The sequence below is a fragment of the Triturus cristatus genome, chromosome 6, assembly GCF_964204655.1.
Source record: "Triturus cristatus chromosome 6, aTriCri1.1, whole genome shotgun sequence".
NCBI classification, from domain to species: Eukaryota; Metazoa; Chordata; class Amphibia; order Caudata; family Salamandridae; genus Triturus; species Triturus cristatus.
The window spans coordinates 1,624,247,254-1,624,260,723 of NC_140589.1; the positions used below are offsets into that span (position 1 = coordinate 1,624,247,254).

The 13,470-nt window shown below is 45.3% G+C and overlaps 1 pseudogene; it reads left to right on the forward strand.

Annotated features, from left to right (window-relative positions):
* Window positions 1-368: 368 nt before the first annotated feature.
* On the forward strand, window positions 369-1,476 carry LOC146821732 (calcium homeostasis modulator protein 2 pseudogene; annotated as a pseudogene).
* Window positions 1,477-13,470: the final 11,994 nt, after the last annotated feature.

The window sequence follows — 13,470 nt, forward strand, 5'->3', positions numbered from 1 at the left end:
ACACGGACTGCCTTGGGAATAAAAAACGTTTTGTTTTTAGAATGCAGTCATAGAGGTAGTGATGTGCTGTCTCTTGCAGGCCACCGTCCCTGTGATTACAGCCAATCGCAAAGGTTCGCATTGGCACCTGCCTAAAGAATATTAATTAGGCAGGTCATTCTTCAACCCCCTATGATTCAGTATTTTGTGAACCGAGCAAACACTACCTACGTCAGTCAGCACAATACTGTTCAGTTCACAAAAAGTATATACTAAATAGATTATTGTCTCAAGGGAGGGGGTGTTGTTTTCCAGGAATATATTTGTCAGTCTTGAGTTGTTTGGCAAACTCTAAGGACGGTCATTGTGGCTGTCATGTTTAACTGAAGATAACGGAAACTGGTGGTATGAGCCTGAGAGATCTCCTTTTATACACTGGATATTGGTACAGGCAACACCATAAGTAAGACATGTCTTCTGTGATTTCAGAAAATCTCAAATTCCTCGCCTTGATTTTTAAGAACAAAGATGTGGTCATTTTTAATAGCCTGGTGGCTTTGGGTACTCTAGGCAGCCAACAACTGTACTCATTCCTTGCCTTCAACTGCCCCTGTGCGAAAGAGAGAAACTACCTCTATGCACTGGCAGCCATTGGAGTTCCTGTCCTGGCTGTTCCTTGGCGGTGTGATTCTAAACAACCACACCTGGAACCTAGTAGCAGAATGTCGGCGGAGATGGTTCAAAAACTGCACCGCTCCCAGCAATTTCCTTCTGTTCGGGTCCATTATCGGACAGGCCATTGTGGCCCCAATCACCTGGTCTGTCATTTTACTGCTCCAAGGCGAAGCCTATGTCTGCGCCCTGAGCGAATTTGTCGACCCTTCCACCTTGCCAAATTTTCCATCTGGTAATGGCCCAGAGACAATGGCGAAGTTTCCTTGTAAGGAAATCCCCGCTGAAGTAGTACAATTTAAGGAGGAAGTTATTCGAAGGTTAAAATTTGAATCTCAGATCATTGGATGGCTTTTGATCGGATGTGTTGCAGTTAGCATCTTCCTCATTAAGTGTTTCAAGCATTGCAGTTCCAAAATTAGCTTTCAACAAGAAGATTATTGGTCCAAATATCACTCTGCTGAAAGTACACTCTTCAATCGTACATCCGAGGTCCATGCCAAGATTCTGGCTGCGGCCAACGTGAAGCAGTTCTTCGGAATGGTGGCCCTGGACAAAGATGAGAAGGAGCTGGTCAAGGAATTCCCAGTGGAGAGTGTGCAACCAACCTTCCAGTGGAACGACATTACTGGGGTCTACACGTACAAGGAGATCAATGGGTTTCCAGTTTACAGCCGGCTCCACAAGTGGGCCAAGAAGGCTACTGGTGAAGCATCTGATGCTAACGGCAAGGAAATGGAACTTTTGAATGTCTGAGATATTGTAAAAAGGCATACATAGAAGCGGGGCATGGTGTTTTTGGGGGACACTTTTCATTCCTTGGCTAATTATACCTAAGGTCTGTTTGTCTTTTAAGTCAGTCTTTTTCTGTATTGTGCTTACCACCATTGGCATCATAGTTACCCCATTAAAGAGTGTAAAACGTCCATATATTCTGCACTAAATTCATCTGTTACTGTTGCTACTATGGATTATGGTTTTATATATCTTTTTATTTTTTTTAACAATTTTTTATTTTGTGCATGATAACGCTGTTATATTTTACATCTTAAATTTGTAGTTTGCATACAAAAAAAATGATATACTTAAGTAGCCGAATACATTATACTGTATGCCATTAGAAGCAAAACTCCATTGAAAGTAAGAAAAAAAAAAGATACAGTCTTGTGTCCTAGAAGTTTTCGTATATCGTTCTTTCATGCACATTTTCATAACTTTTTACCCTCCACCCTTCCCTCCCTCCACCCCCCCAGGGTTGGCCGTCCATTCACCTTTCAAGCCATCTGGTCAGCGGTTCCCATATCTTTAAACCTTTTGCTCGAGATTGGATCCCTCTTTTTTCATATATAGCTTTTTCAAAGTTGTAGTTCGACACCAATCGAGTTAGCCATTGATGAAATCCAGGGGGAGTTGGATCTAGCCAGGCTGAGGTTAGAGTGAGTCTATATACGGCCATGCCTATGAAAATCAGTTGTTCTCCTAGTTTTCCTTGGACCTCCCGATCTACCCCTAGACAGATCAAGGCAGAAGAAAGACTTACATCCCTACCTAATATTTCTTTGAAGAATTTAGTTATGTCGAATTTTAAAACATTAAGTGTGACGCAGGAAGCTAGCATATGATCCAGATCCGCCTGAGACGTAGAACAGCGTGGGCATAAAGTTCCCTTTCCATTTCCCCATTTGGCAATCTTTTTCGGCGTATAGTAAAGTGAGAAGCAAGTTTTATAGTACTGCGCCTGAAGCCGTGCTGGTATAAGTATTTTCTGTGCTAATTTGGTTGATTGTAAAAATAGATCTTCTGTGATACCAATTTCCTCTTTCCATTTAGAAGCCCGCTGTCCCAAGTCATCAATCATTAGGGAATTGAGGGAATTGTATATAATTCCTATAGATGAATGGTTCTTTCTCAGCTTGTCTATGATAGGATTATTGACGAAACCTGATGGGCCACCACATTTCCTACCTAAGAAGTCGCGGAGTTGCAGATATTTGAAAAAATCCCTCCAGTCTAGTGCATATTGTTCTTTGAGTGTCTCAAAAGAAACTAAACCAGTGAGGGAATAAAAATCACCAAGTTTGGACAAGCCATTGTCTAACCATTTCTTGATTACTGAATCTTTAAAAATTTCGGGTAAATTGGGGTTTTTATCGATCGGAGTGTAATAATTCAAGCGTCCAAGTCCTATCAGTTTCCTAACTGCTTTCATGATTTTATATCCAGCGGCCAGTGTCTTAAACCGTACTTTTTTGTAATGAGAATCATTTAAAAATCTCCAAGCCCAGCCCCAGGCATCTTTGCCCATTATAAGTTCAATAGGTGTGGGAATACTTTCTGGAAGGTCATCGATTGGTTTATCGGATAAAAGGGTGTAATTATACAAGAGAGTAGTTACCCAATAATACAGTCTAATATTTGGCAGAGCCAAACCTCCCCTGTCCTTTGGTAAGGAGAGGAACTTATATGCTCTCCTAGATTTTGCGTAGGACCAGATAAACCCAGAATACAGATCCTCAATCTTTTTTAAGCAATTGTTGCTGAATTATAGCGGGATAGCCCTCATAAGGTAGAGAAATTTGGGAAAAAAGAGCATTTTAATAATATTGCATCTCCCGATTATAGAAAGATGTAAGTTATTTAATCGCCTTAACTCAGGTTTAATTTTATCTATCAGGGGGTCGATATTAGACTCGACTAATTTTTCAACATTAGTCATAATATCAATTCCCAGATATGTGGCTCTCTCCACCTGTCTAATATCATCCCCCATACTAATATTTTTACAAACGATCTGGGTTTTAGCTCTATTGAGGGAGTAGCCTGACAGACGTCCAAATTTCTTCGCCTCTAGCTCAACTTCCGCCATTGACATTACGGGATTTGGCGTTACAAGCGCAATATCGTCTGCGTAAGCCAATACTTTTGTTTCCCAACCTTGGGTAATGATTGGGCTAATCCTTTGATTACCTTCCAATACTCGTAAGAAGGGGTCAATGTATACCGCAAATAAAAGATTTATATATCTTTTTAACTGATTTTTAAAAATATTGTCGACGGTGTTTTTTTTAAATTGGAATCGTTTTTTAGAACTCCGGAGGAAATGTAAATTGTTGGCACACTGTCAACTAGTTTTCTATTGTGATAAGTATCAAAACAATATTCCTGGCTTGCTGCTCTTACTGGAGGTTTGCACTGAGACTTAAAAGTAGGAGAGGGCAGGTTTCTCAGAGTATAATTGCCATATAATATGAGATTGTTCTTTTGTGGCCTATGCTAGAGGGTTTATCCAAATAAACCTGTGTCAAACGGTGCTCATGATTAAATAATTGTTGTAGAATGTAATTCCAGCCAATTGTGTACTTGAGAAGCAGGCCATATCTTAGTCCTGCTGTACATACCCATTCCTTTTGCATGTTCACTTGTAAATATCTGTTTTTTACAGTTAATTGTAAATATACTAAATTAGCTACAATTTTTGTAAAATTAAATATTAATTCATCAGGACCGTAACTTTCATAAGGATATGGATGCCAATTGTGTTCACACCTTTTTGCAGTTCTACCTAGTTTAAGTTCCTGTTAGACTCTGCATAAGGCATAATAGAGCAAAATCTAAGCTGTTTAGACAGCAGCTGGTTAAATAGTGATGTTGCCCTGCTATTGGCATGGCTACTGGCAAATTTGAGCATACTCTACTATTTATCCAGCCACCAAGTGAATTATGAAGTTTATTTTATTTTTTATTTTATTGAACTTAGTACATATTACAATGAATACGAAATTTGGCATGCTTGGGCATTTAGAGTTAACAGTATACATTGCGGCAACATTACAGTTATGCAACCAGACGGACAGTACATGAAGTGGCTAAGTGGGTGCAAATGAGACCTGCAGGCACACATACATCCAAAATCACCTTGTGTGAGCCTATATCTAGAGTGGCGCAACTGCTACACGTGACCACTCAGGGTACTGTATGTTGGGAGGTCACACTAGAGAAGCTCATATGTTTGTCAGGGTCGTCTAGTCGGTGAAGATATGCCACTAGGGGGGCCCAAAAATCATGGGGGCGGTTGCCAAGGGGCATGAGGTCCCAGTACCCATTCAGGTGTGTTTGGCAGTGTGCTGCATTAGCAAGCCACGCCTTGATTGATGGTGCTGGCTTACGACCCCAATGAATCGCCACCCGTCTCCTTGCCAATATCAGTAGCATCGCCACTAGTCGGCGACTGGCAAATGGAATTGCTTTAACATGCCCAGGTAAACACGTGAGCGGGTCGGGTGTGATGCTGTCTAGGGTAATGGCAGTAGTAACCTCACAGAATGCTCTCCATAAGTCAGCCACTTTTGGTCATGTCCAGGTCATGTGTATAAACGTGGCGTCTGGCGCAGAGCATCTCACACAGTTTGCGTCAGCAGCTTAGCCTATTTTGTGGAGGGCCGAGGGGGTCGGTATAGTTTATGTAAAAATGTGAGATGTATCTGCCTCAGTCTAGAGTTGGCGGAGAGTCTATCGGTCTGCTTGCAGCAATAATTCCACTGGTCCTCAGTCAGTAGAGTGGGCAGGTTTGCCGTCCATGCACCACGGGCTCTTTCTGTGTTTGTTGGGGAGGCTGTCACTGTAAGCGAGTTAAGCCTTGTAATGAGTTTGTGAGGTGACGTGGTTATGTGAATATACTCAAGTGCTGAATTGACTAGAGGGGCTTGTGAGAACTCCTTGTTAGTGTTTCTGCAGGTTGCCCGCATTTGATAGTAAAGTAGGGTGTCCAGTGGGAAGGGCGTGGATTCAGCTGTGCATTAAGGAGGGGGGAGAAACTGGCCATCCGGGTAGAGGTCTGAATGGGTGCGTATTCCCAGTGATGCAGTGCGGATCACCATCCCTTTATTGTGTTGTTGCTGAGGGAAGGAGGGGTTTTCTACTAGCTTCATTGATGGCGTATAGAGTGTGTCATTGCCAGTCTGTCTGCGGATACCCTCCCAAGCCCAGCGCATGCACTCCATTGTATTAATTTCAGATCGGGGTGCCTTATACGGTATGACTAATGCTGTGTGAAGCGGCCATGGGGAAGCCTGGTCGGTTTCCACCGACAAGTGCAGCTGTAAGGGTGGTGGATGCAGCCAGAAATGTAATAAACCAGCCTAGGCACAATAGGTGTACAGTTTAAGGTCAGGATCCCAGCCCGCCATGCGCAAAGGGAAGGATCAGAGTTTCATAGGCAACCGAAGGCTGCCGTCTGCCCACGTATGCGTAACTATGTTAGACCGCAGCCGCTTAAAAAATTGCTTTGTGAGGTGGTGCGGGATGTTCAGGAAAAGATATAAACATTTCAGCAATACCACAATTTTCACAATCGCGATGCGATCTGCCAGAGAGAGGGGGAGTTTATTTCATGTTGGGATTTTAGTTTAGAGCCATTCCATTGCCCGGCCATAGTTTGCTTTCCAGAGTTCATCTGGGTCTCTGCTCAACCACACACCGAGGTACCTGGTCGGTTCAGTGGCCCATTTGAACAGAAACTCAGTTGGGTGAGGGAATGTTGCCTCGGTGAGGGGATACAGAATAGATTTGCTCCAGTTTATTTGCACCCAGAGTGGCTGCCAAATCGGATTACCTCCCTTATCATTCATGCAAGGTTTTTGAGTGGCTTGCGGACATATAATGTGATGTCATCCACGTACATAGAAGTAACTAGACTGCGGGTGGAGAATCCAACACCTCGTTCTGTGTGGTGTTGGCATAGGCAGGACACCAGAGGCTCCATCGCAATCGCGAATAGCATCTGGGAGAGTGGGCATCCCTGCTGTGTGTCCCTGGTGATCGCAATAGGATTGGTTATCTGTCCGTTAATTTTAATGGGTGCCAAGGGTAGTGTGTATAATAAATGGATTTTCTAAATGAACTGTGAGCTAAAACCCAGAAAGCCATGGAGCAAGAAAAGAAACGACCATTCCAGAGAGTCAAACACCTTGGTGGCATCTAAAACAGCCACCACCGCAGGCAGAGAGGGGTTAATGAGGTGCAGGACAGAGAAAATCATACGCAACTTGTGTGATGTAGCTCAGCCCAGAATAAAGCCAGACTGATCTGGATGTATGATTAGGGGCATGAGTGGCAGGAGGTGATGCGCTAATAGATTAACAAATATTTTAGTGTCAGTATTGATTAATGAGAGAGGTCGATAGGAATCACAGCTCTCAGGTGCCTTGTCTGGTATTATTAGGAGCGTGATAAGCACCTCCCAGAGTGGGAGGGAGGCAGCCCAGTGTGACCGACTCGCTATACATCTCAGCAAGGTAGGGAATCAGAATGGATGCATATTCTTTATAAAATGCAGGGGTTACTCCGTCCGAGCCTGGCGCCTTGTTGCCCAGGAGGGTGGCAATGATGTGAGCAATTTCCTCCATCGTAAATGGGGCATCCAGGAATTCTCTATGTTCCGGGTCAAGCCAGAGCAGCTCAATAGATTTGAAATATTGCAGGAGAGTGTCCTGGGGGCAAGTTGCCCTGGCTGTGTAGAGTTGAGAGTAGAAGGAGGTGATAGTAGCTGCTATGTCGGCAGGGGACGTGATCCTCACGCTGTTATCATTGAGCAGTTCCGTCACATATGTAGAAGCATAGGGTGTTCTCAACAGGTTAGTTAGTGTTTTACCAGGAAGATCACCTTCCCCTTATTGACGGGCATGCGCCTCCCTACCAAGGTGGTTAACCTCATGCTCTACCTCAGTTTGATAATCAGATAGATTTGCTCTGATGTCAGCCAATGCGGCAGGGGTGGGGTTGGCACTGTACGACTGGTCCAGTGTCTTGATCTCCAATTCTAGCTTCTCCAAAGATCCATGGATGGCCCGTAGTACCCCTGACTGCTCAGCGATGCAAACACCACAAATAACTACTTTAACTGTCTCCCAGAGAGTCGATAGGGAATTGACTGACCCCTTGTTTAAGTCAAAGAACTCTACTATGGAGCCACATAGTTCTTCTTTAAAAATGGTGTCTCTCAGGGCATAGAGGGGTAATCTCCATGAGAATATGCGCTGCAGAGTTTGTGGGAGTTTGAGGGTCAGACAGACAGGGCATTGATCGGATAACGTGCATGCCATGTGCTCTAGCCAGCGACATTGCGAGTTACCAACCATAGGTCTATACGGTACCAGGAGCTATATGTGGTGGATATGCAGGTGCCCTTCTGTATGTTGGGATGCATATGATGCCAGGCATCTAATCTATGAGTATATTTTCTAGCATCGATGAGTGGAGCGCAGCAGTGGCCTGAGGGTGTTGGTCTAGTGCCCGAGCAATTGATTGTGTTCTGTAAGGCAATTTTGAAATCGCCTCCCCAGACAATGAGGCAGGGTCTGTGTGAGGATATCATCTGTCAGATGTGGAGGAAGAAATTTGGGTCATCCAGATTAGGACCATATATGGCTGCCATAACTAATGGTTGCAAGTATAGCGTGCCTGCCAATACGACATATCTACCTGCAGTGTCTACGTGTGAGTGTGTGGTGCAACAGGGATTTTTTTTTTTAGTAAAATGGTGCCACGTAGTTAGAATATAACTAGGAGGGAAAGGGGCCCCACCAGCGGGCCCGTAAGCATGCGGTAGTAGATGTGGAGAGGTGCGTTTTTTGCAAAAAGCATATGTCCACACAGTGTCAGGTAAGATAGGCATGCATAAGTCGGGATTTGCGATGGTCGTTAATGCCCCTTATATTCCATGTAATGAATGTCACGTCAGTCATTTAGGAGACCTAGGATGCATTCACTGTCTTGCGCTATCATGTTGCCGTTCGGGGAGGAGAATTCGTAGCTTGGCATGCAGTAGTTCTGTCGCTTAGCGTAAAAGGTAACAGATTCAAACTAGTAAATAAACAGAGAGGTGTCAATTCCTGGAATAAAGGTCCCGGCACCCACTACCCCAAACTACCTACATGAGCCCACCCACGAACAACTCCAACCCCCCAATCAGGTTGAGACACTGTACCCCCCTACCCAAAACACCCCAACTTGGGGAATAGTAAAAGTTCATGGGACTCATGCCGTTGGAGCACAAGGCCTCTGCTGGACTATTCCCAGCCATAGGGAAGGATAGCCAAGTGGAGTGGTGTCTTTAGAGGCGCAGCTTGAAAAGTTAGTGAGCCATCTCAGAAAGTCTAGGGGAGATAATGTACATGGATGCACCAAGGAGCTAGAGTCTGTGGATGCAGTTTCAAACTGCAGGGTGGCCCCGCCAAACAAGCAGCACAGCATGAAGTGCACTACTCATTGTCGCTAGTGGAGCCGCCGGCAGCAGGCACAGGAAGGCTGAGTGTGCAAGTTTTTTGCAACTGTTTAACATAGGTGTCAATGCGCAATTTGGCAGGATACATGACAGTGCATTTGATATTTGATTGTTGAAGCTGTCGCATGACTAGTAGAAAGTCTTGTCTGGCTGCCTGTACCACCAGGGTGAAGTCAGGGTGAAAAGAGAGGTTGTTACCCTAATGCCCATCTCTCTGGCCCATCGCAGAATTGCATCACGATCCCGGTAATTCAGTATGTGGGCAATTATTGGCCGTGAGAGGGTTTTGAGGGGAGGCGCATGCCCAGAGATTCGCTGCGCACTTTCGGCTATGAAGACATTTGATAGGACCGTGCCAAACAGCTCTTGTGGCAGCGATTCTACATAGTCCCCCATTTTGGATATAGCAGTAGATTCAGGGACCCCAGTGATCCGAAGGTTATTCCAGTGGGAACGGGACTCAAGATCTTCATTTTTGGCACGTATAAGCTCAAGAATTGTATCCATTTTGTGCAGGCGTTGTTGGTTTTCAGCACTGGTATCATCTGCGTCTGATACTCTAGTTTCCAGTTGGGTAATCCGGCTGTCATGGGAATCCACATGGTGTTTAATTTGGTCTAGGCGGGTCGCCAGGTGGTCAATTTTGGAGTCTATAGTCTTTAAGCTTGATTTGACCTCAAGAAGCAGGGAGCGGAGATCCTCATCCTGGACTCCTGCAGGGTCTGTCTGTGTGACGTGTTCCTCTGCTACCGTGGGTGGGTCACTACCTCTGCCAGTACGGCGGCCCTCAAATGTTATCTTGGGCTGTTTAGCATTGTTTCCCCATTGCCACTACAGGTGGACATAGGGAGTAAAAATGGTGATGTCAGATCGCAGCTGGAGTGAGGTTGTGCGACCAGGGTACCCCCGCCGGGGCCAATCACAAACTTCCCGTAGCACAGACCCAGGATGCAGTCACAAGGGGTACTACCACAGACATCACCCCCTGGGACAAGCCCGAGGCGCCAGCAGTCTGCAGGTGGGGGCCCAGGCCTGAGGTTCCAGGCAGAGGCAATCCAGGCACAGTCAGGCAGGGGTTGCGGTCAACAGCTCCCTTCAAGTTTAGCCGCTCGCCATTCACCTTCAGCGAGATGCGTGGTGCCCTGTGTGGCATCCAGCTGTGTGGCTCACCGGCTCCAGCATGCCCAGCAGGAGCCGCTGCCCACAGCCCTCAAGCAGGCCCAATAGTGCGTAATCCTGCCCGTGCTGGTGTGGTGGGGGATGGGGTTCCTCACAGTGTGTCCCCGGGCCCAGGGAATCACAGGCCCAGCAGGCCCAGCATCGCAGCACCCCCGAGTGTGGGCACTCGCTGCCACCAGATCAAGGGGGGGGCAACCGTGCAGGCTCCAGCGCTCAGCACACGTTGCTGGAAGAGCCGTCAGAATGTATCAGCAGGCTCACCACGGCCCTTGTAGCTGTACTTGCTGGAGCCCAGCGGCATTACAGTGGAAGCAGGCGTCTGGAAGCAGGAGGTAGTGGCACTGGAGTTCAGCTGGGCTTAGCAAACCCCCTCCCCCCCGGCTGGCCTCCTTACTTGAAATCTTGTCCCCAGTTCCGGTGATGCGGGCGGCAGCCGGTGCAGGCAGCAGGCAACACCCTGGTCACCCAAACAAGAGGTGCCCCAGGCGCCACAGCAGCATGAACCGATGGGTGCCCCCCGGGGTTGCAGGGCAGCCCCCGGGCAGCAGTGGAGACCACAGACCCAGCGGGCAGGATCTTCAGCTACCAGCACCTAGAGTGCTCCATCCACGCCGGGCGCCAGGCCTTCATGCGGCCCCAGTCATCCTCCGCGCAGGCCAAACACCCATGGCCGCCTTGGTCTACTCAGTAATCTTGCAACGGGAAATTCACTCAGCTGCCTCCCGGAACTTTCAGCAGCACAGGCTCAGATGAGGTAAGTCTGGATAGGCTTGGCGGCTCCAGGATTTTGTTTGATTAAGTACTCGGCCGGCAGAGCATACTCAGAGAGCAGCTTTCTTGCCGCTGGCGAGATCACGCCCCCCGAATTATGAAGTTTATTTTGAAGTTATTTGCAAGGCCACCAGGAATACAGTACACCGTTTCAGCTATTTAGAAGGCTGCCGGGTAAATATTGATATTTATTTGCTACTTGCCAGTCTACTGGTCAAATAAGATATAATTTCTGCTATTTAACCAGCAGCCATATAAATAATTACGTTTATTTGCTATATGGATGGCTGCTGGCCTAACGGTACATGCCTGTTGTTTTGATGGCAGCTGGCTAATAAGTGAGGTTTTTTGTTTGCTTGACTGGTGGCCAAATAGTACAAAACCTCAGCTATTTAGCCAGAGGCCTGGTAAATAGTGAAGCTTTTCTACTATATGCACGGCCGCCGGACAAACAGTACAGAATCTCTATTATTTAGCTAGTCGCAGGATAAATAGATACGTTTCTCCGCTATTTTTAAGGCTGCCAGCAAACTAGCAGATCATCTCCACTATTTAGCCAGTGGGCAAGTAATTTTCAGAGAAAATACACGAATTACCCGGCAGCCGGGTAAATAGCTGCTACCTTTATAATAATGAAAAGAAAGGTTTCCAGAATTTCCTGGATTTTCTTCATTATTCATTAATACACTGGGCTTTCGTTTTCACTATTTCCTCTTTTTTTTGTATCATAGTGTATTTCCTAATGGATTTGTACTTTTCAAATAAAGTCTCTTTACCCTTCCTTCATTAATAGGGTTCTTTTTCAAGAGTTGTTCAAGAGCTGCTTTCTTGTAGTACCGTTTGCACCAGGGAAACTTTGGTCCATTTTTTCGTATACTATCCATAGGTCAGCATTTTCTGGAGACATTGCAGTATTTGCTTTTGCCTCATCCTCTATTGCCAGACACCATGATCCATTAAAATGTAGCTTTTGGGGTTACACAGATTGCAGATCTCCTGCTGTCTTGAGGTGTTCAGTTGTATTCATTCGTCTGATATACAACCATCAACGTGTTAAGAAACTCATTCCAGCCTCATGCTTATAACACTGAGTCTACCCATATGAGCATGTTAACAGTACTCTATGATATGCATGGCACATTGAGGAAGCACAACAATTCAAACTCAAGGTCAGGTGTCCCCCAGAGGATCTCTGAATCGATGACCTGAGCTTGGAGACAGCAGGATGAGTCCAGCTTACAAACCGTGGGAACGTGAGTGTGATTGTCAAATGCAGAGCCTAAGGGTGATGTAATTTCCCCATTATTCGCTCGTGTACTTGGGTTTGAGAAAGAAGTATTTGAGGCTGTCATTGCTGTGAAAAGAATTTACTTCATTCATGAATTATTTGACTTAACAGGAAAGACTCAAGGGTAAGTATTTCTTGCGAAAATATATCGTTTACTTTGAAACCTTGCCCTTAAGGCGCTATAAAATAACAAGGAGACGTAAGCACAAGCACCATTAGATGTATTGTATTGTGAAGAATACGTTTAGACAAAAAAAATCGCATTTTATCCAACATTTTCCTCTTCAGTGTGGGATTTTGCAAATAATATTGACGATTTATTATAGAGCATTATACCGAGTAATAATATAATTCAAGCGATCACGAAGGTGATAACTTCTGCGCTATATTGAAAAACAGTGTGACTTAACATTAGCTTACATAATTCAAAATGCTGCCACCAACACCTCTGCATTCACCAAGGGAACTGTGCTCGGTTTTCAGCTATCACTAGGTCAGGGGAATAAAACCGAAAATCTTCGGAGCAGCGATTACGTTGTTGTAAATATTTTATAAATGGGGTCTGGGAAACAGGAATCTGACCTTTCATCACTGGGTGTTACAGTTCGATGAAGTATGTCGCACTAACATTTTACACTCCCAAGGCAGGATTAAAAAAGTGTACATGCAGAGATTGACACTTTAGCTTCAATCTACTTTTGCACTTTTTGCCAATTCACAAAGCTTTCCATGAGAACACCTGGAAAGCCTCGCCATTCACATTAATGGCAGACATCACTTTAGTGCAATTGCATATTCATTGGTTTCTGTTTTTTCTCAGGTGGCATTTTTTTCCCAATGGAGACACCCCTTCTAGTAACCAGCCACCAGGTATTTCTCCCTAGATCCCTAGAGCAGGGGTGTATCTTAAGCAATAATGTGTGTGTGTGTGTGGGGGGGGGGGAATCTTAGACTTGCCAACAAGATACTTAATGTACCCAACTAAAAGGGCCAGAGGGCGGGTTGGTACTGTTGAGTGGATGGTTAATGGGATGTTTAGGGTGCTTGAAGGGTATTAGAGATGAGGAATTTGAAACCAGATTTTAAAAAAAACAAATCAACCTTATCACTGTGCTCCATTTAAGCAAGTCCACCAAACCTTGAAAAAAAACTCTTCCAAAGATGTGTCTGTCCAGGAGCACTATCTGAGTTGCAATCTTACAAACCTGGTAGAGAAGATCTTGTCCTATTACTTTGCTTCAGCTAAGCTACAATCTATTCATGGAAATGTCACTCTTTTGAGGCTCTATACCCCCGTCCG